We start from the raw sequence: 20,105 nt of genomic DNA on the forward strand, positions 1-20,105 counted from the left end.
AAACAAAAAATTAAGCCCTAATGCTCTAAGACATCCATTCTATGCAGTAAATTATCCTTTCCTACTAGTCATGTACTATCCTTGAGAGAAGTGAGGAATCCCAGTAAAGACTGTGTCCTATGTCTCTTTCTCTGTTTTCATTTTCTCTGTGATATTTCCTACTGATGTCTTTCAATTCATTAATCTTCTCTTTTGTTGTCTCTAATCTTCCATTAAACTTATGTGCAATGTTTCTTATATCAGTTATTATGTTTTCAGTTCCAGAACTTCCAGTTTTGTTTTTTTTTTTTTTTTTTTTTTTACAAACTGCAATTCTCTGGTAAAATTATTTCTCTTTTCATCTATTTTCCATACCTTTTCCACTATTTTCTTAAATGTCAGTAACAGTTTAAAAACTCTACTCTGATAACTCTAATCTCTGAATCACCCATGAGTTTGTTTTTATTATCTATTTTTCTCTTGGCTTTCTGTCATTCTGTTCTGTCACTTAGCATGAACTGTAACTTTTATTGGATGAGAAACACTGTATATGAAAAATTACAGGGACTGGATTATAATTTCTTCTTTTAAAATAGGTTTGGCTGGGCACGGTGGCTCACGCCTGCAATCCCAGCACTTTGGGAGGCCAAGGTGGGCAGATCACCTGAGGTCAGGAGTTTGAGAACAGCCTGGCCTGAACATGGCGAAACCCCGTCTCTACTAAAAATACAAAAAAATTAGCTGGACGTGGTGGCGTGCACCTGTAGTCCCAGCTACGTGGGAGGCTGAGACGAGAATCGCTTGAACTCGGGCTGCGGAGGTTGGTGGTGAGCTGAGATCACGCCACTGCACTCCAGCCTGGGCAACAGAGTGAGACTCTGTCTCCATTAAAAAAAAAAAAAAAAAAAGTTCACCCTTTCTTCTCCAGAGCACATACAGGGGATTACGCCAATTTCAGACTAGGTTATTTGTGGCAAATCCACAACTCTGTGGTTTTTCAAAATAAGAAAATGCTTCATTTCCTTCCCATTTCTCTCTACCCTCAAAAATTTTTATTTTTAATAAAAACTGCTTCCGGATGTCTAATGTTCACCATGACTTCATAAATCCCTGAAATATTTGCATAAGTATTATACTCATTGTTTTTTCATCTCAACTGTTTCCTCCTCTTCTGAAAACTGCTCTTGTCTTGTTACTCATTTCCTATTCTGCCTCCTTCACCTTCCCTACCTTTATGGTGTTCCTTCTAGTCAGTGACAAGCAAAGTACCAAAAACTGTAATACAATTACAACAGTAGTTCTAAGATTTTATATAACCTATTCTCTCTAATAGCATCAGGTCCCTTAATTTTACTATGGACTTTTAGATTATTTAATGTGAATGAGGGTCTTCACTTACTGAGATCATACTGTTAATTTCATATATACTGTGGTAACTGCATTTTTTTTAAAGAGATAGCATCTTCCGGCCGGGTGCAGTGGCTCATGCCTGTAATCCCAGCACTTTGGGAGGCCAAGGTGGGCGGATCACGAGGTCAGGAGATCGAAACCATCCTGGCTAACACGGTGAAACCCCATCTCTACTAAAAAATACAAAAAAAATTAGCCGGGCGTGGTGGCAGGTGCCTGTATTCCCAGCTACTCGGGAGGCTGAGGCAGGAGAATGGCGTGAACCCGGGAGGCAGAGCTTGCAGTGAGCCGAGATTGCGCCACTGCACTCCAGCCTGGGAGACAGTGAGACTCCATCTCAAAAAAAAAAAAGGGGGATAGCGTCTTCCTATGTTACCCAGGCTGGGCTCAAACTCCTGGGCTCATGATGTGATTCTCCCACCTTATCCTCCCAAGTAGCTGGGTCTACAGGTGTGCACCACTGCACCTGGCTGTAACTACATTTTAATTGTTACAAGCAAAGCATGAATCTGAAAATTAGTAAGAATAAATACAAATTAATCATATGTTAAAATATTTTCCAAATGTAATTTATTACCCATATGATATAAGTTAAATCTTTTAGTGCTTCAGTTTGGTAGTAAACTTTTATTTTAAGTAACTTATTTTACTTAAAACAGTCTAACCCATTTTTTAAGAAATAGATGTTATGTAAGAATACTTACATTACCCACTGAATATTTAAAAATTCATAATGTTCTTTAAAATATATAATAAAACTTAGGCTCCAAACTCAACAAAGAAAAATCAAATCTAACTGATATGCCACATTTTTGGTTTTGGATTTCTGCCTATTTCAAAAAAATATGTTAATGTAAACTCATTACCCTTTTACTTTTTATTTTGTATTACAGTTAGAAATATGAAGTTAATTGTATATTGCACAGAAAAATAAAATTAAGCATGATGTTATATCTTGGAAAGTACTAAGAGGCCTTTTGAGAAAAAAATACTTCATCAATTTGAAAAACAATCTATGGGAAAAAAATTGCAAATCACATATCCAATAAATGAAAAACTCTCAAAAATCAACAATAAGGAAAGAAACAATCCAATTTTTTAAATGCGTAAAATAGCTGAACAGACACATTATTCCTCTACCCAATATACAAATAAACACATGAAAAAATGCTCAACATGTTAGGTCCTTATAGTAAAACCACAGTGAGATACTAGTACACACTTATTAGAATGACTAAAATGAAATATAGCAGTGCCAAGTGCTGTCAAGGACACAGATCAACCAGAAATCTCATAAGATACTGTGGAGATGTAAAATGGCATAGTTGCTTTGGAAAATGCTATGGTGATTTTTCATAACATTAAACATACAGGCATACCTTGGAGATATTGCAGGTTCAGTTCCAGACAACCACAATAAAGCTAACATCACAATAAAGCAAGTCACACAAATTTTTTTCTCAGTGCATGTAAAACATGTAAAAGTTATGTTTACATTATACTATAGCCTATTAACTGTAAAATAGCATTACGTCTAAAAAAAACCAATGTACATTATCACAATTTAAAAATACTTTATTGCACTGGGTGCGGTGGCTCATACCTGCAATCTCAGCACTTTGGGAGGCTGAGGAAGGCAGACCACTTGAGGTCAGGGGGCTACAGTAGTACTTTTAATTTCCTTTAAGAACTTTTTCCTTTGCATTCACAACTTGGCTTACTGGCACAAGAGACCTAGCTTTTCAGCCTCTCTTGGCTTTCAACGTATCTTCCTCACTAAGCTTAATCATTTCTAGCTTTTGACTTAAAGTGAGAGGTGTGCAAATTTTCCTTTCACTTGCACACTTAGAGGCCACTGCAGGGTTAACTGGCTTAATTTCAATATTGTAGTGTCTCAGGAAATGGGGTCACAGTAGAGGCAGAGAAATGAGGGAACAGCCAGTTGGTGGAGCAGTTGGAACATACACAACACTTATCGATTAAGTTCACTCTCTTATGTGGGTGCAGTTTGTGGTGCCCCAAAACAATTACAATAGTAACATCAAAGATCACCGATCACAAATCACCACAACAGGTAATACTGAAAAGATCTGAAATATTGAAAGAATTATCAAAATGTGACACAGAGATAGAAAGTGAGTGCACGCTGCTGGAAACATGATGCTGACAGACGCTCAACACAGGGTTGCCATAAACCTTCAATTAAAAAAAAAAACACTGTAATTTGCGAAGTGTAGTAAAGTGAAGTGCAATAAAATGAGGTATGCCTGTCCATTTATCATATGACCCAGCAATATCACTCCAAGGTATTTTCCCAATGGAATACTACTCAGCAATAAAAAGCAATGAATTATTGGTGCATCAACACAGATGACTTTCAAATGCACTATACTAAGTGAAGTAAGTCAGATTCAAAAGGCTACATACCATATAATTCAATTTATACGATGTTCTGGAAGAGGCAAAACTACAGAGACAAAAATCTTATCAGTGTTTGTCATGGGGTGTTGGTAGGAGAGGGGCTCACTTCAAAAAGTGCAAGGGACCCTTGGGGAGTGACCGAACTAGTCTGTATCTTGACTATGGTAGTAGTTACAAAACTGTCAACACGCACAGAACTATACACTAAAAATGGTAAAGCTTATTGTATGTAAATTGTACATTAAAAGAAGTCTGAGGTCAACAACACATATTTCCCTTCATGGAAAACGAAGATTTAAACTACCTATACATACCTAAACATACTTAAACAAAACATTGGAAAAAATCCTGAGCTTTTTTGCAAAATAAAATAAATCACTATTTGCCCATCTTTCTCCAAAAGATCAAAACTTCCTGATTTATTGATAAGCAGAAGTACTACAAACTTACTGAATTTCTCGTCTGATTACTTCAATTTGCTCAGTGATTGATACAGGGTGGGGGAAGTGTTGGAGGTTTATGGAAAGGAGAATGTATGAAACACCTGTTTAGGAGAAAGACTGACAAGCTTTTAAAAGGGCCACAAAGCAAATATTTTAGGCTTTCAGGGGCCATATGATCTCTGTCACAGCTACTCAGCTTTGCTGCGTAGCCATAGATAATACATTAAGGAACTGGTAAGGCTCTGTTCCAATAAAATTTTAATTACGACAATAGACAGGTGGAGCTGGCCGATTGTTTGAACTAAAGACCCAATCTGGATGAGCAGGAGAATGAAAGGACTAAGGAAATCATTTCCAGAAGTCATTATGGGCCCTCTTAAAATCTAAAGTGACCCTAATTCACTGTGGCTTTCTGTTGGAGTAACACAGTCAGGTGAATAAAAAGATCATTAAATTTACTTATGGCTGTAATTTAGCCAACGTAAGTACTATGTATGAGAGGGCAAGGGTATGAATGTAAGCAAGGTAGTGAATATGATAAATGATGACAATTTAAATTAAATAAGGAAAATGAAGATATGAGGAAAATGAGGGATAGTGAAAAGGAGGTAGAATCACTGGATTGTGGGTCCTCGTGAAGACAAAGGACTGTTGAAACCTAAGTACTAAACGACATGAGGAGGACTGATAGGAGAGAGTGCCTGGGAAATAAGAAACTACAGTCACAGGAAGACTAAAGCTTGATGAGCACTAGTCTAACATGACCATGACAGAGGAAGAATAAATGACAGTGTCACCAAGAAAACAGAGGTCTAAGAACTGAGAGGGTGGGGCATTCAAAATAACCTGACAGGGGTTGACAAGCTTTTTTTTTTTTTTTTTTAACACAAAGGGCCACAGAGTAAATAATATTAAGCTTTGTAGACCAAAAGGTAAAATCAAGGATACTGTATACAAACTCATATAAGAGAGAAAACAATTTCCACAAAAATTTTATTAATGAAATTCAAACTATGATAATAATAATAATGCATAACTTTTCACCATACAGTTCTACTAATGAAAACGCTGGAATTCTCTTTTATAGGGCTTCAAAATTAGCATTCCCTATCATTAAAGTCAATTGTAAATGTATGTTAATGCTGATCTGCAATGAGATTTTATGCATTTCATCTTTGAAACCGTCTTGTCACAAAGACAGATACTGATATCAATCCATGAAAATGTGATTTTATCAAGCATTATTCACCACTTGGAAGGCATTTACAGAAAATTTTATTAGATCCCTGATATTTGCCTTTTATCATGTATTACACTGGACATTAACTACTTCCAATTAAAGAGTAGGCAGAGTTGCACAATTAAGTGGATTCTGAAATATGAAAACTTTCTTTGCACTTGCATCAAGGTCCAAAATCTGACGAAATTGTAGTTTGAGCTTGGAAAATATATCCACTGCCTATTTGTGTGAGAGTGGAGATTTTGCTTCTTGTTCTGATAGCATAGGAAGTACATAAAACAGCATTTTGTGATTCAATATTAGGTGCTGTCAAGATAACTTTATCATGGGAGAAATTTCACATATAAACACTGGTTTCCCTTGTAATAACAGGCTGAATTTATTACGAAACATTTTCAAGTCTTCAGCAGAAGCTAATTTCTAAAGCTATTCTTCAGTGATTGAGATTGGTGATATTAATTCAGAAAAAGTTTAATTTTGGCTTTACATTCAAAAGCTCCCAATAAGACTTTACCACTTCTAAGATATTAAACTGCTATATAATAGAGTAAATCAGAACATTCAGCTTCCATAGCTGACAGAAATTCACAGAACACTGATAACAGTTAAGCCCACCAGAGCAAATGAAGTTCACTATTGACACTATTGGTTCAATGACACATAATGTATTCAAATGTTTCTCACAAAGTACTGGTCACAAATACTAACATGAAAGGCCATAAACTTTAAATGCTTTGTATTTCTCAAGCTTTGTAAATTAGTTCAACTAAACTATTCTGTTCCACATGTATTTTTTTCCCCACCATTCGCTGTAACACAACTTAGCAGATCCACTTCAGTTTATATTAAAATGTTTTGTCAAGTTCTTTACTCATTTTTTTGAAAACACCTTGACATTTAAGTTGCATACCATTCCATTCATCCATTTAAAGTGTATAATTCCATTTTGAAACTATTCTTGCCTATAGTTGTTGCACAGAGACGAATTCTTCAGTCACTTCAAACCTAGTATTGACTTCTTGAGTAAATAACAGGGTAATATTGTAGTATAAGAAATATATATTTAGGCTGGGCACGGTGGCTCACGAGCCTGTAATCCCAGGACTTTGGGAAGCCAAGACGGGTGGGTCATCTGAGGTGAGGAGTTCGAGACCAGCCTGGCCAACATGGTGGAACCCTGTCTCTACTACAAATACAAAAATTAGCCGGGTGTGGTGGCATGCACCTGTAATCCCAGGTACTCAGGAGGCTGGGGCAGGAGAATCACTTGAACCCGGGAGACTGAGGTTGCAGTGAGCCAAGATTGTGCCACTGCACTCCAGCCTAGGAAATAGAGTAAGACTCTGTCTCAAAAAAAAAAAAAGAAATATACATTCAATTTTTGTCCCCAGGTCCAGACAAAGAGCTCCTAAAACTCTAGTAATTTCCTGAGTGATCGGGGTGATAAAAGCATCTTTTGTTCTAATATTTGGTCTTTGTCCCTGATTCCTGACAGAGCTCCTAAAATCCTTTCAATTTCCTGAGTGATAGCAGTGTCTTTTATTCCTGACACAGAACTCCTGAAACCCTAGGGATTTCCTGGGTGATAGAAGCCTCTTTCGTTCTAATGAGGCAACTCTTTCTGGGACCCTAGATAGCTTCAGGATAGGGGCTGGTCACCAGAAAGACAAGGCCTTGAGTAGAAGCCTAGAAATTTCAGCCCCATTCTCCTCAACCTCCAGGAAGGGAAGAAGGGCTAGAAACTGAGTTAATAATCAATCCATCATGCCTACATTACTAACCTCCATAAAAGCCCCTAAGTAATGAGGTTCTGAGAGCTTCTGGGTTGGTGAACACATCCAAGTGCCAGGATGGTGGCACACCCTAAATCCACAAGACAGAAGCTCCGGTACTTGGGACCCTTCCAGACCTTGTCCTGTGGACCCTCTTCATCTGGCTGTACATCTGAATCCTTTGTAATAAAATGGTAAATGTAAGTAAAGCGCTTTCCTGGGTTCTGTAAACTGTTATAGCAAATTATCCAAACTCCCTCCCCCCATGATTTATAGCCAGTTGGTCAGAAGTACAAGAGGCCTAAACTTGTGATTGGCATCCGAAGAGGGGGCAGCCCTGTGGGACTGAGCCCTTAATTTGCAGGATCTGATGCTAACTCCAAGTAGTTAGTGTCAGCATTTAATTAAACTGTATAATAGGACAGCCGGCTGGTGTCCAAAGAGTTGGAGAAGTGTTTGTTGGTATGAGGAAAAACCCACACACTTGGTGTCAGAAGTGGATAGAAACAGATCATAGTAATTGGTACCATCTGTCAACTCATCAATGGCCAAGGAAAACCACTTGAAATCATCTGCCTTGTTTTTTAATTGACTATTGATGTTGATACCATGTAGGATTTCATTTGAGAATCAGAGTTCCATCAAAAAAAGTTTAAAAGCCATTCTCCTATATTAGTTTCACTCCAATTTCTTCTGTTTAAACTACTATTAAATTTCATCTGTAATTATTTTTCCTCTGAAATGCCTTTCATGTCCATTTCATTCAATTTTCAGTCTTCAGGTCTTTTTCAGAACCTCATCACTTAATAAAATATACTTTGCTAGAGTATGATAGTAGTATTCCTAAGAAATCTCATCATTAAACAATCATTTCAATGAGGCAGGGGAAAGAGAGACTGAGATTAGTTTCAGAAGTTAGTTTCCTTCAGGGGAAAAAAATTTAATGGCTAATTAATTAGATCTACAACCCAAACGCTGCTGAGTGAATATATCCAGGCTGTTATAGAGTAAGTAGCTTTAACTCTCAGTTCAAAAGAGTAATGATTTCATGTAAACTTCAAGTTTATACACAATATTCCAAGAACAGCTTTCGAATACAAAATACCACATAAAATACAAGGTGGAAAATGAACAAAAATACTTTTATTCTGCTAAGATAGTCTGTTACTACTGCTTATTTTTTCACTGCAATCTTTTACTTTTTAATATCAGAAAAGGCCTAGATAATGTTAGACACTGAGCAAATTCTCCTACTAAATAATCTAGCTGAAGTCTGGATGATTAAAGCATAGTATCAAGTATTGCTTTTAGTAGCTAGCCTCCACTCACCCTGTAACAATCAAGAGCTTCTTCAGCCTTGCCTGGCATCGCATCTCCTTAATAACAGCACCTCAAAAGTTTCCCAGCCAGTCTCTAGCATTTTTGTCAAAGGCTTCTGCATAAGCCAAACTCCCTTGGATTTGTCACGGAATCCTAACATTTTAAAATAATACCTTTCAGGTTCCTATAAGTCCATTGTCTATTTCTCCTAAATATCATTTAAGAAAACAAAATGTCTGAAGAACAGGTAGAGCACAACAAGATTTTTCTATTGGGATAAAGTTAGACTTTCTCAGGACTCTAGAGTTAGAGTGGATCAAACTCCACGTCCTCCCCCTCTATCCATTGATAAAGAACTAAAAGTTAGATGAAGTGGGCAAGACCATATATGATTGATTTTTAAGGTGAAGAGAGATGAAGTGGGAAAGAATATATATGATTGATTTTTAAGGTAGAGTTCCTCCATTATGTAAGTACAATAGGCCCATATAGAATACTGTGTGTCTTCAAACAGCAACAAATAGGTTGTTCTTTTTGTGTTTGCAGTCATTTTGTTTTTTTAATGAATGCATTTGTCTCTTTAATTTTAACTAATCACACAAATGTAAAACAAGAAAGAGTAGGGGTCATTATTCTTGTATCAGATAAAACAGACTTTAAACCAACAGTAAAAAAAGACAAAGAAGGTCATTTTATAATGATAAAGGGTTCAATTCAACAAGAAGACTTAACTATCCTAAATATATATGCACCCAAAATTGGAGCACCTAGATTCATAAAGCAAATACGTCTAAACCTAGGAAAAGATGTATACAGCCATACAATAATGGGAGACTTCAACATCCCACTGACAGCCTTAAATAGATTATTGAGGCAGAAAACTAACACAGAAATTCTGGACAAGTGTCTAATTTCTCACTTGACCAACTGGACCTAATAGAGCTCTACAGTATACTCTACCCAACAACCATAGAAAATACATTTTTCTCATTTGCACACAGAACATATTCTAAGATCAACCTCTTGCTGGGCCATAAATCAAGTCTCAATAAATTCAAAAAAATGGAAGTCATACCAAGCACATTCTCAGACCACACTGGAATAAAAATAGGTATCAATACCAAGAAGAACCCTCAAAACCATACAATTACTAGAAACTAAACAACTTGCTCCTGAATGACTTTTGGATAAACAATGAAATCAAGGCAGAAATCAAAATATTCTTTGAAACAAACGAAAACAGAGACACAACCTACCAAAATCTATAGAATGCAGCAAAAGCAGTGTTAAGAGGAAAGTTTATAGCACTAAACTCCCACATCAAGAGGACAGAAAGATTTCAAATTAATCATGTAACATCACACCTAAAGGAACTAGAAAAACAAGAACAAACTAATCCCAAGGCTAACGGAATAAAAGAAAACAGAGTAGAAATGAAACTGAGACCCAAAAACCATACAAAGAATCAAAACAAAAAGTTGGTTCTTTGAAAGGATAAACAAGATTGACAGACCACTAGCTAGATTAACAAAGAAAAAGATTCAAATAAGCACAATCAGAAACAACAAAAGTGACATTATAACTAATCCCACAGAAATACAAAAGCTCCAGTGAGATTATTATGAACACCCCTATACACACAAACTAGAAAATCTAGAGAATATAGTTAAATTCTTATAAACACACACCTCCCAAGATTGAATCAGGAAAAAATTCAAACCTTGAACAGATCAATAACGAGTTCCAAAATTAAATCACTAATAAAAAACACACCAACCAGGAAAGAAAAAAAAAAAAAAAAGCCCTGGACCAGATGGATTCACAGCTGAATTCTACCAAATGTACAAAAGACAGCTGGTACCAATCCTACTGAAACCATTCCAAAAAATCAAGGAGAAGGGATTCCTCCCTAACTCATTCTATGAAACCAGTATCATCCTGATACCAAAATCTGGCAAAGACACAACGGGGGAAAAAAAAACAAAACTAAAGGCCAACATCCCTGATGGAAATAGATGCAAAAATCCTGAACAAAATACTAGCAAACTGAATCTAGGAGCACACCAAAAAGTTAATTCAGTTTGATCAAGTATGCTTTATTCCCGGGATGCAATGCTGGTTCACCATATGCAAATCAATGAATGTGATTCACCAAATAAACAGAATTAAAAACAAAAATCACATAATCATATGATCATCTCAATAGACACAGGAACAGCTTTTGATAAAATCCAACATCCCTTCATTATAAAAACCCTCAAAAAACTAGGCATCAAAGGAACATACCTCACAATAATAAGAGCCATCTATGACAAACCACAATCAACACTATGCTGAACAGGCAAAAGCTGGACACATTCCCCCTAAGAACTGGAACAAGACAAGGACGCCTATTCTCATCACTCCTCTTCAACATAGTACTGGAAGTCCTAGCCAGAGTAATCAGGCAAGAGAAAGAAATAAAAGACATCCAAATAGGAAAAGAGACACTCAAATTATCTCTCTTTGCTGACCATATGATTCAGTATCTAGAAAGCCCTAAAGACTCTGCCAAAAGGCTCCTAGACATGATAAACAATTTCAGTAAAGTTTCAGGATACAAAATCAACAGCGTTTCTATACACCAATAACATTCAGCTGAGAGGCAAATCAAGAACATAATCCCATTTACACTAGATGCACACACACATACTCATACCCTAGGAATACATCTAACCAAGAAGGTGAAAGATCTCTATAAGAAGAACTAAAAAACACTGCTGAAGGAAATCATAGATGACATAAACAAACGAAAAAAAGTTCCATGTTAACGAACTAGAAGAATCAATAACATTAAAATTGTCCATACTTCCCAAAGCAATCTACAGATTCACCACCATTCCTATCGAACTACTAATATCATTTTTCACAGACATAGAAAAAACTATTCTAAAATTTATATAGAACCAAAAAAAAAAAAAAAAAAAAAACCAGCCCCAAAAGCCAAAGCAATCCTAGCCAAAAAAGAACAAAACCAGGACTTCAAACTATACTACAGGCTACAGTAACCAAAACAGCATGGTACTGGTACAAAAATAGATACACAAACCAATGGAACAGAATAGAGAACCCAGAAAAAAAAGCTGCACACCTACAACCAATTGATATTCAAGAAAGTTGGCAAAAAATAATCAATGGGGAAAAGACCCCTAATAAATGGTGCAGTGGAAACTAGCTAACCATATCCAAAAGAATGAAAGTAGACTTCTACCTATCACCATATGCAAAAATTAATGCAAGACAAATTAAAGACTTAAATGTAAAACAAAAACTATAAAAATCCTGGAAGAAAACCTAGGAAATACCCTTCCAGACATAAGCCTTGGCGAAGAATTTATGACTAAGTCCCGCAATTGCAACAACAATGAAAACTGACAGGCAGGACATAGTGGTTCATACCTGCAATCCTAGCACTTTGGGAGGCCAAAGTAAGAGGACTGCTTGAGGCCAGGAGTTCAAGACCAGCCTGGGCAACATGGCAAGACCTGATCTCTACAAAAAAAACTGCAACAAAAACAAAAATTGACAAGTGGGACTTAAAGAAACTAGAGTTTCTGCATAGCAAAAGAATCAGCAGAGTAAACAGACAACCTACAGAATGGGAGAGAATATTTACAAACTATGCATTCAACAAGAAACTAATATCCAGAACCTGTAAGGCAGTTAAATCAACAAGCAAAAAACAACCCCATTAAAAACTGGTCAAAGGACATGAGAACAGACACTTCTCAAAATAAGACATACAAGCAGTCAACATATGAAAAAGGTCAGGCACAGTGGCTTATTCCTGTAATCCCAGTACTTTAGGAGGCTAAGGCAGGTGGATCGCTTGAGCCCAGCAATTTGAGACCAGCCTGGGCAACATGGTGAAGCCCGGTCTCTACCAAAAAAAAAAAAAAAAAAAAAAAAAGCAAAAATTAGCTGCAAGTGGTGGTGTGCACCTGCAGTCCCAGCTACTCAGAAGCCTGAGGTGGGAGGATCGCTTGAGCCCGGGAGGTTGAGGCCACAGTGAGTCCAGATCATGCCATCGCACACCAGCCTAAGTGACACAGCAACACCATCTTTAAAAAAAAAAAACAATGAACACCACAATGAGATACTATCTCACACCCCTAAGAAGGGCTATTATTAAAATGTCAAAAAAAAAAAAAAACATGTTGGCGAAGCTACAGAGAAAAGGGAACACTTATACATTATTGGTAGACGTGAATTATTTCAGCGACTGTGAAAAACAGTCTGGAGATTTCTCAAGGAAGTAAAAACAAAACTACCATTTGACCCAGCGATCCCATTACTGGGTACATACCCAAAGGAAAAAAAAAATTCTACCAAATGACACATGCACTCATATGTTTATGGCAGCACTATTCACAAAAGCAAAGACACAAAATCAACACAGGTAACCATCAGCAGTGGACTAGATAAAGAAAATGTGGTACATATACACCATGGAATACTACACAGCCATAAAAAGAGCAAAATCATGTCTGTTGCAGAAACATGGATGCAGCTGGAGTCAATCACCCTAAGTGAATTAACATAAAAAACAGAAAACCAAAAAACACATGTTCCCACTTATAAGTGGGAGTTAAATCTTGGGTACACACAGACGTAAAAAATGGGAACAATAGACATAGACACTAGGGACTCCAAAAGGAAGAAGAGAAGGAATGGGGGAAAGGCCTGAAAAACTTCCTATTGGGTACTATGTTCACTGTCTGGGTGACAGGATTAATAGAAGCCCAAATCTCAGAATCATGCAATATCCCCTTGTAAGAAACTTGCATACGTACCCCCTGAATCTAAAGTAAAAATTTTAATTAAAAAAAGTTTAATAATTAACCTATGACCTCATCAATTCACTCCTAGGTAATTAAGAGTAAACTGAGTATATTTTCTGGAATAATTAAAAACGCACACTGAAGCTAGGCACAGTGGCTCAGGCCTATAATCTCAGCACTCTGGGAGGCCAAAATCGGAGGATCACTTGAGCCCAGGAGTTCCAGACCAGCCTGGGATACATAGGGAGACTCCATCTCTAAAAAAAAAAAAATACAAAAAATTAAAAAAGATTACCCAGGCATGGTGGTGTGCTTCCAATATTCAAAAATCCTGAGGTCTTCAGGAGTTTGAGTTTAAAGAAGTAATTGAGTATTTTTCCAAAAGAACATGGTGTGAAATAATTTGTAAAACAAAGCATTATGTCTAGACCCAACTGAATGAATGTTTCATCTTCTGTAGAATGTAAAATAATTTTTCAGGGGGCCCTACATTAAAGGAAGGCAGGTTAACAAGTCAAAGAGTAGAGAAACTTATCTTGTTTCAGAGTACATTTTCTACAGTTTTTGAAAATATTTTAAAAAGGCAAACCAAACCATACTATGGACAAATAAGAAAAATAAGAAACTACTGTGAAAAATAACTTTAGCCAGGCATGCTGGTGCACACCTGTAGTCCCAGAAACTCAAGGAAGCTAAGGCAGGAGGATTGCTTGAGCCCAGGAGGTGGAGGCTGCAGTGAGCTATGATCATGCCACTGCACTCCAGCCTAGGCAACAGAGGGAGACTTCATCTCTGAAAACAAAAAAAGTATTTAAGTTTTGCCTACTTCTCAAACTGACCAAAGCTAAAGTAATATTACATTCCTTAAAGCTTAACTATGTTGTTCCATTTGTTTTAAAAAAATTTAAATACCTAAATTTGATTAATACATTTGTAATTATGAGTAAATATTTTAGCATAAAAATATTAAATATTATACAATTTTCTTCATATTAGTTATGATTAACAGTAACTTATTTTCCAAATTTCCAACTTTCCTCACAAAACAGTATTTTTTTTTAACATGGCAGTTAAATGCCTTGGTATCTTATAATGCTTTACAAGATAAATCTGACATTCCTTAGCTTAGCATCAAGGCTAGACAATGCAATTCCAAAATCAAGCTTTCTAGACTTATCTCCTCACCCCCACTCTCCCCGTCCTTCCTGCTTTCCTCAGAATGGCCATTTACATGCACATCTTGCCTCTGCCCACTCCGTTGTGAAATCCGGTCTTACCCCTACACCCACAGACTTCGTTTCAGTGAAGCATAGAAGGCTACATACATACAGGCTACAGGCCAGGTTCAGGACTGGCTTTACCCTTACCTGAACAAAATAAAAATCTCCCTAGTTAAAACCAAAAGTTGATGTCACTTCGAAATTTCCTTGGTGCTTGATCTACCCTTTCAACAGCATATTGGTTAAGGGCACAAACTTTGAAGAGCTAGATTGTTATTTACCAGTTATACGCACTGAGGGAGGTGACTTAATCATTTTGAACCTTATCTGTAAAACAGGAATACCAGTACCCTCCCTCACAGGACTGCTGTGTGGATAAAGTGAGATAACTTATGTATTGGGTTACAGTGCTTGGTGGAGAACAGGTACTCAATAAATTTACTTGAGTATCACTAGGTTTATGATAATCATGAATTCTTAGGAATTGCTAGGTTTTTTAAAACTGCAATGAAGTACCTGCCTCCTTCCGGTTCTTTTAAGCCAGGATATATGACACACTGCTTGGCCTCTTGTCCAGCATCTGCAACTGTCTGGGTGTTTGCCTGTCTGCCTCAGTTTTAACTTGCTACCCTGTGTGTGTTTCTGAATCGATTATCTGAGTATCTGTTTACCTCTTCTCGCCCAACGATTCCCAACTTCCTTCAGTACACTGTAGATTTTCTTTCTGGTCCTGGCTTCCATCATGCCTTTGCTTTACTACCTATGGTTCCTGTGATGACACTTGACTCCCATGCAACACATGGATTACAAAGCCTAAATCAAATTCACTCTTGAGATCACTTAAGTTCTATCTCTTCCATGAAGACACCAATCTGAATTGTCTGGTCTATTTCAATGAAATTCTAAAGCACAGGTTGTCTGCATCATTGTGTTGGAAATCTGACATATGCTTCATCAAATTGTGAGTCACATGATTCACATGTTCATTCATTCAATGACTATATGTAAGAATGAGACCACTTCAACCAAGTCTCAATTTGTTAAAGACTTGTTAAAACAAATGCTACACATCTTTTTTAAATATAGCTGCTATGAACTAACAAAAACATTCTATATAGATTTGAGGGGTAGGGATACTCATACATAAAATACATACACTTAATTGAAAACTGGGCAACTTTCATTATAAAGCCTCTGATTTGCCATATTTCTGTTGTAAGACATAATAATAAAATGGAATCAATCTTCTGGATGACTTCCCCTATCCTCCTAAACAAAAAAAATTTTAAGTATGGTTTAATATTTTTATATATATCAGGTTTTTATCAATTTATATATTTAATTACACCATACTTTAATTATATACATATATACACACATATAAATGATCTCTTTTATGTCTTTATTGGGATATTTTGATATATAGTGTTAAGCTTTTATATGTTTTATGTATAACCAATCTTTTAGTATGAATTATTAACAGCTTTGCAAATAAAAAAAAATTGGTTTCTAAAAGCTTTGATAAAGCAGAAAATGTCAGTCCCAGCAATCCATACTTCTCTGCTTAATACTTCCTTGGCAAGCTCTGTCCATGCCAGTGCAGTCTGGGCTTCAGCAATCACAATGCCAGGAGCTTGTAGTGCACACAACATTCTCAGTTACACAAACAGTATTCATTTCCTTCATCCTCACAAATTAAGAGTTAAACTCTAAGTAGGTCTTTAACATTTTCTTTCATAAGACTTCTCTATTAGAGCTAATTAACTATAAATTAGGGCTTGAAAAATGTGAGCAGAAAACTAATTTTTATCGATAACTGAACCATACTAAGGGAAATATAAAGGGTTAAGCTAAGTTAGTCAAGAGTAAATCAACATTCTCTCTAACCCCACCCCATTAGCCCAACTGGTTTACAAAAATAAGATGCTGTTATTATTCAGCTATTTAATACAGCTATTTAATACAGTTGTGAATAAAAGTCATAGTAAAGAGAAAAAGAGGACTGCTGTGTTTTCAGGCATGAAGAACACTAACTTAGATGACAGGTTTTCCAGTGTTTTTATATTTTTACAGAGAGAACTGGATACATCTAAGAACTAAAGGCTTAAAAAAGAACCTTATGGAAAAAGAAACCTAGTGAACATATATAATTCTGAGTGATTTAGTTTTTTCAAAAATCTCTTTTTTTTGGGAAGAGAATCTTTTTTTTTTTTGAGACGGAGTCTTGCTCTGCTGCCCAGGCTGGAGTGCAATGGCATGCTCGGCTCACCACAACCTCCGCCTCCCAGGTTCAAGCGATTCTCCTGCCTCAGCCTCCCGAGTAGCTAGGACTAAAGGCATGTGCCACCACGCCTGGCTAATTTTTGTATTTTTAGTAGAGATTGGGTTTCACTATGTTCTCAAACTCCTGACCTCGTGATCCGCCTGCCGTGGCCTCCCAAAGTGCTGGGATTACAGCGTGAGCCACCGCACCCGGCCGGGAGGAGAATCATTTATAAAAACTTCCCTATAGAAATAGCTTCGTAACATTTTTACTAATTGAAATAAAAAATAAATTATGAAAACTGGCATAACTAAAAAGCTACCATAATTTGTATAACAGAACATCAGGATAGGTATTCTGTGGCTTACTATTTAGAGGAATTTACAAAAATAAAATTAAAAATTGTACTTAAGTTTTTTACTCCTCAATCCCTCTTGGTGATAAGACTGGCAGTTTCTTAGAGTAAAATGCTCATGGGGTGAGAAGAAAATAACACAACTATGGATATATGCCATTCTAACATTTATTCTATATATGCATTTTTAAAATAGGCACCTTAGACAAGGAAAGGGCACGTCAGACAAAAGTACTTGATCCACAAGGAAATCTGCCAATGATGATAAATGTTTAACCTTGATATGCGCTTGATCAGTAATCCTGGCCCTAAACAAAATGATCAATTATAATTATCTTCGACCTTAGCCTCAAATCCTCATCTTCTCTCTCACATCCAAAACATCACCTAAATAAAGGATCTGTAATATTCACAAAAAATATAATATTCACAAAAAAGGTAAATCTCCCATAACTGCCAAAAATAGCAGTCCTGAGGATATTTACAATGTGGCAGTTTTCAGTGCCATAGTCTAAAGGAATAAAGCTTAAACCAGAATTTCAGGGATCAGCCTCTGGATGAAAAAGTACTCTCCCCTAAAATGGTGTTTCATAGACAAGCCCAAATGTAGGAAATGGAATTAAATAATAGCCTGTCTAGAGCACATTAAAAATTTTTCCTTTTGAAACCAAATCAACTATGTTCTTGGTTTTAATAAGACACAGGTTTCTTTATTGTTGGCCACAGCTACCAAGCAAGTAATGATTTTTAACTATGTTGCAAAGGGACAGAGAATGGGCTTGGAGGCCTGAGGGAACAGGAGAAGACAGTATAATGAGACCTAAAGGGAGAAGGAAGGATGTATGGAAAATGGAGCCTTTAAGGGCAGATGGTTTTCACCAACCTTTGAGGGTCGGTTAGGTGACTCATTACTCATTTGACAATTTAAAAATGGATAAAAATATGGAAAATCTTTTTTAATGCCGTAACTATTTAAATGCATTCTTCTAAACTAAGGGCCTACAAATAAAGAAAGCCTTCACATGGGCAAACTTCAGGGCACTACCCTCCTCCAAAAATAAAAGTCACTTAGAAAATGAAAGGAAGAACAGTAAGAACAGAATAATAAATGATGGAGACCTATTTGTGGTTCTAGATATATATTCCCAAATAGGTTTAACAAAAAACATTTTACTGTCTTTAAAAGGAATCTATAAAAAGAATCAAGAATACGAAGTAAAGAAGGGAAAACTATCCCCTTATATCAGTTCCACCTAGTAGGGAGGGAACAATAGGGCAGAATTGATTCTCTCTTCAAAAGAACTTTTCTTTGTTAAGGAACCCTAGTGATTGCTTTGCCCTGGTTCCTCTCAACTCCTTATCTTCTTCTACACTGTTCTCTCTAACATGAGAACTCCAGCCTTTGCTTCTACCACTTTTAGATGCTACTATACCTATAGGAAGGCTAAGCCATAATTGGCTTAGTGACAGAGCAAGAAAAACTCAAAAAGGCCCAAATATAACTTTCTGCTTCTAGTCCCATTCTGCATAGCCAGTGATTTCACATGTGTACTCTGGACTCACAGAGGCTTGAGCTGAAATCTTGGTTCCATCATTTATTAGATATATACATTTGGGAAAGTTCCTTGACTTATGTGCACTTCTTACTACCTCCTCATCTATAAAATGGGGATAGTAATAACTCCTGCCTTTCAAGATTAATGTGAGGACTAAATGAGATATTTAACACAGTTTTCTGGTACTTAGTAAATTCTAAACAAACATTAACAACCCATTATACTCTGCTTAAATCCAAGATTCCCCATGGTCTAGTGCAGTTGATTACAGGATTGTGACCAGCACTTTTTTAAAAAAAGAATTCATACTCACACACAAAATATCACAGTGCAATGAAGGTAAGTATTGTTTCAAAAATATGTTTTTCAGATACACACCCACCCACGCACATATATTCTTAACTTAGCCTCATGTGGCTTTTCTGTGACACCTTCCCTAAGAACGGACAGCACATGTGTCTCTTCCTCAGGGCACAATAGTATCTTGAGAATTTTGTATAAAATTCTACAACACTTAACTGCACTGTGCCTGCTTATATGTGTGTTTTTCCACGTCTGTTTTTCCACAAGAACGTAAACTCCAAAGAAAGAAACTGCCTTATGTTATCTATTTCTGGTGCTTGAAAAACACTGGATGCTCAATAAATTTTTGTTGAATGAATGAGTAAAATATCAAAACCTATTAGGTATTAAGAACACACAAAAATAATCACTTTCATTTGTATCTGATCAGGTTTTATTGTTATATAGGAATTTAAATTTAGCTATAAGTCACACAAAATCTATAAAGTTTTTTCTCCCACAGTGCCTAGTATAGCCCCTTCTAATAAAAAGAGATGAATATGTTTACTTAAAAAACTGAAACTAGTAATGTGCAAAATGATTGTTAAAAAGTAGAACATCCAAGCATACAGACATGTTGCACAGTTAAAGTTTTATTTATTTATTTATTTATTTATTTATTTTATTTATTTTTGAGACGGAGTTTCACTCTTATTGCCCAGGCTGGAGTGCAATGGCGCGATCTCGACTCACCGCAACCTCCGCCTCCCGGGTTCAAGCAATTCTCCTGCCTCAGCCTCCCGAGTAGCTGGGATTACAGGCATGTGCTACCACGCCTGGCTAATTTTGTATTTTTAGTAGAGACGGGGTTTCTTCCATGTTGGTCAGGCTGGTATCGAACTCCCGACCTCAAGTGATCCGCCCACCTCAGCCTCCCAAAGTGCTGAGATTACAGGCATGAGCCACTGAGCCCAGCCCAGTTAAAGTTTTATTTAAGCAGACCAGACACATTCAGGCTTCTTTT

General features: G+C 36.6%; 1 protein-coding gene across 9 annotated transcripts in view; it reads right to left on the reverse strand.

Moving 5' to 3' along the window:
* The window catches only part of ZNF148 (zinc finger protein 148), a 149,732-nt gene that overhangs the window by 31,037 nt on the left and 98,590 nt on the right, over window positions 1-20,105 (reverse strand). The gene's annotated exons all lie outside the window — the stretch shown is intronic.

This window comes from Pan paniscus, chromosome 2 (assembly GCF_029289425.2).
Source record: "Pan paniscus chromosome 2, NHGRI_mPanPan1-v2.0_pri, whole genome shotgun sequence".
NCBI classification, from domain to species: Eukaryota; Metazoa; Chordata; class Mammalia; order Primates; family Hominidae; genus Pan; species Pan paniscus.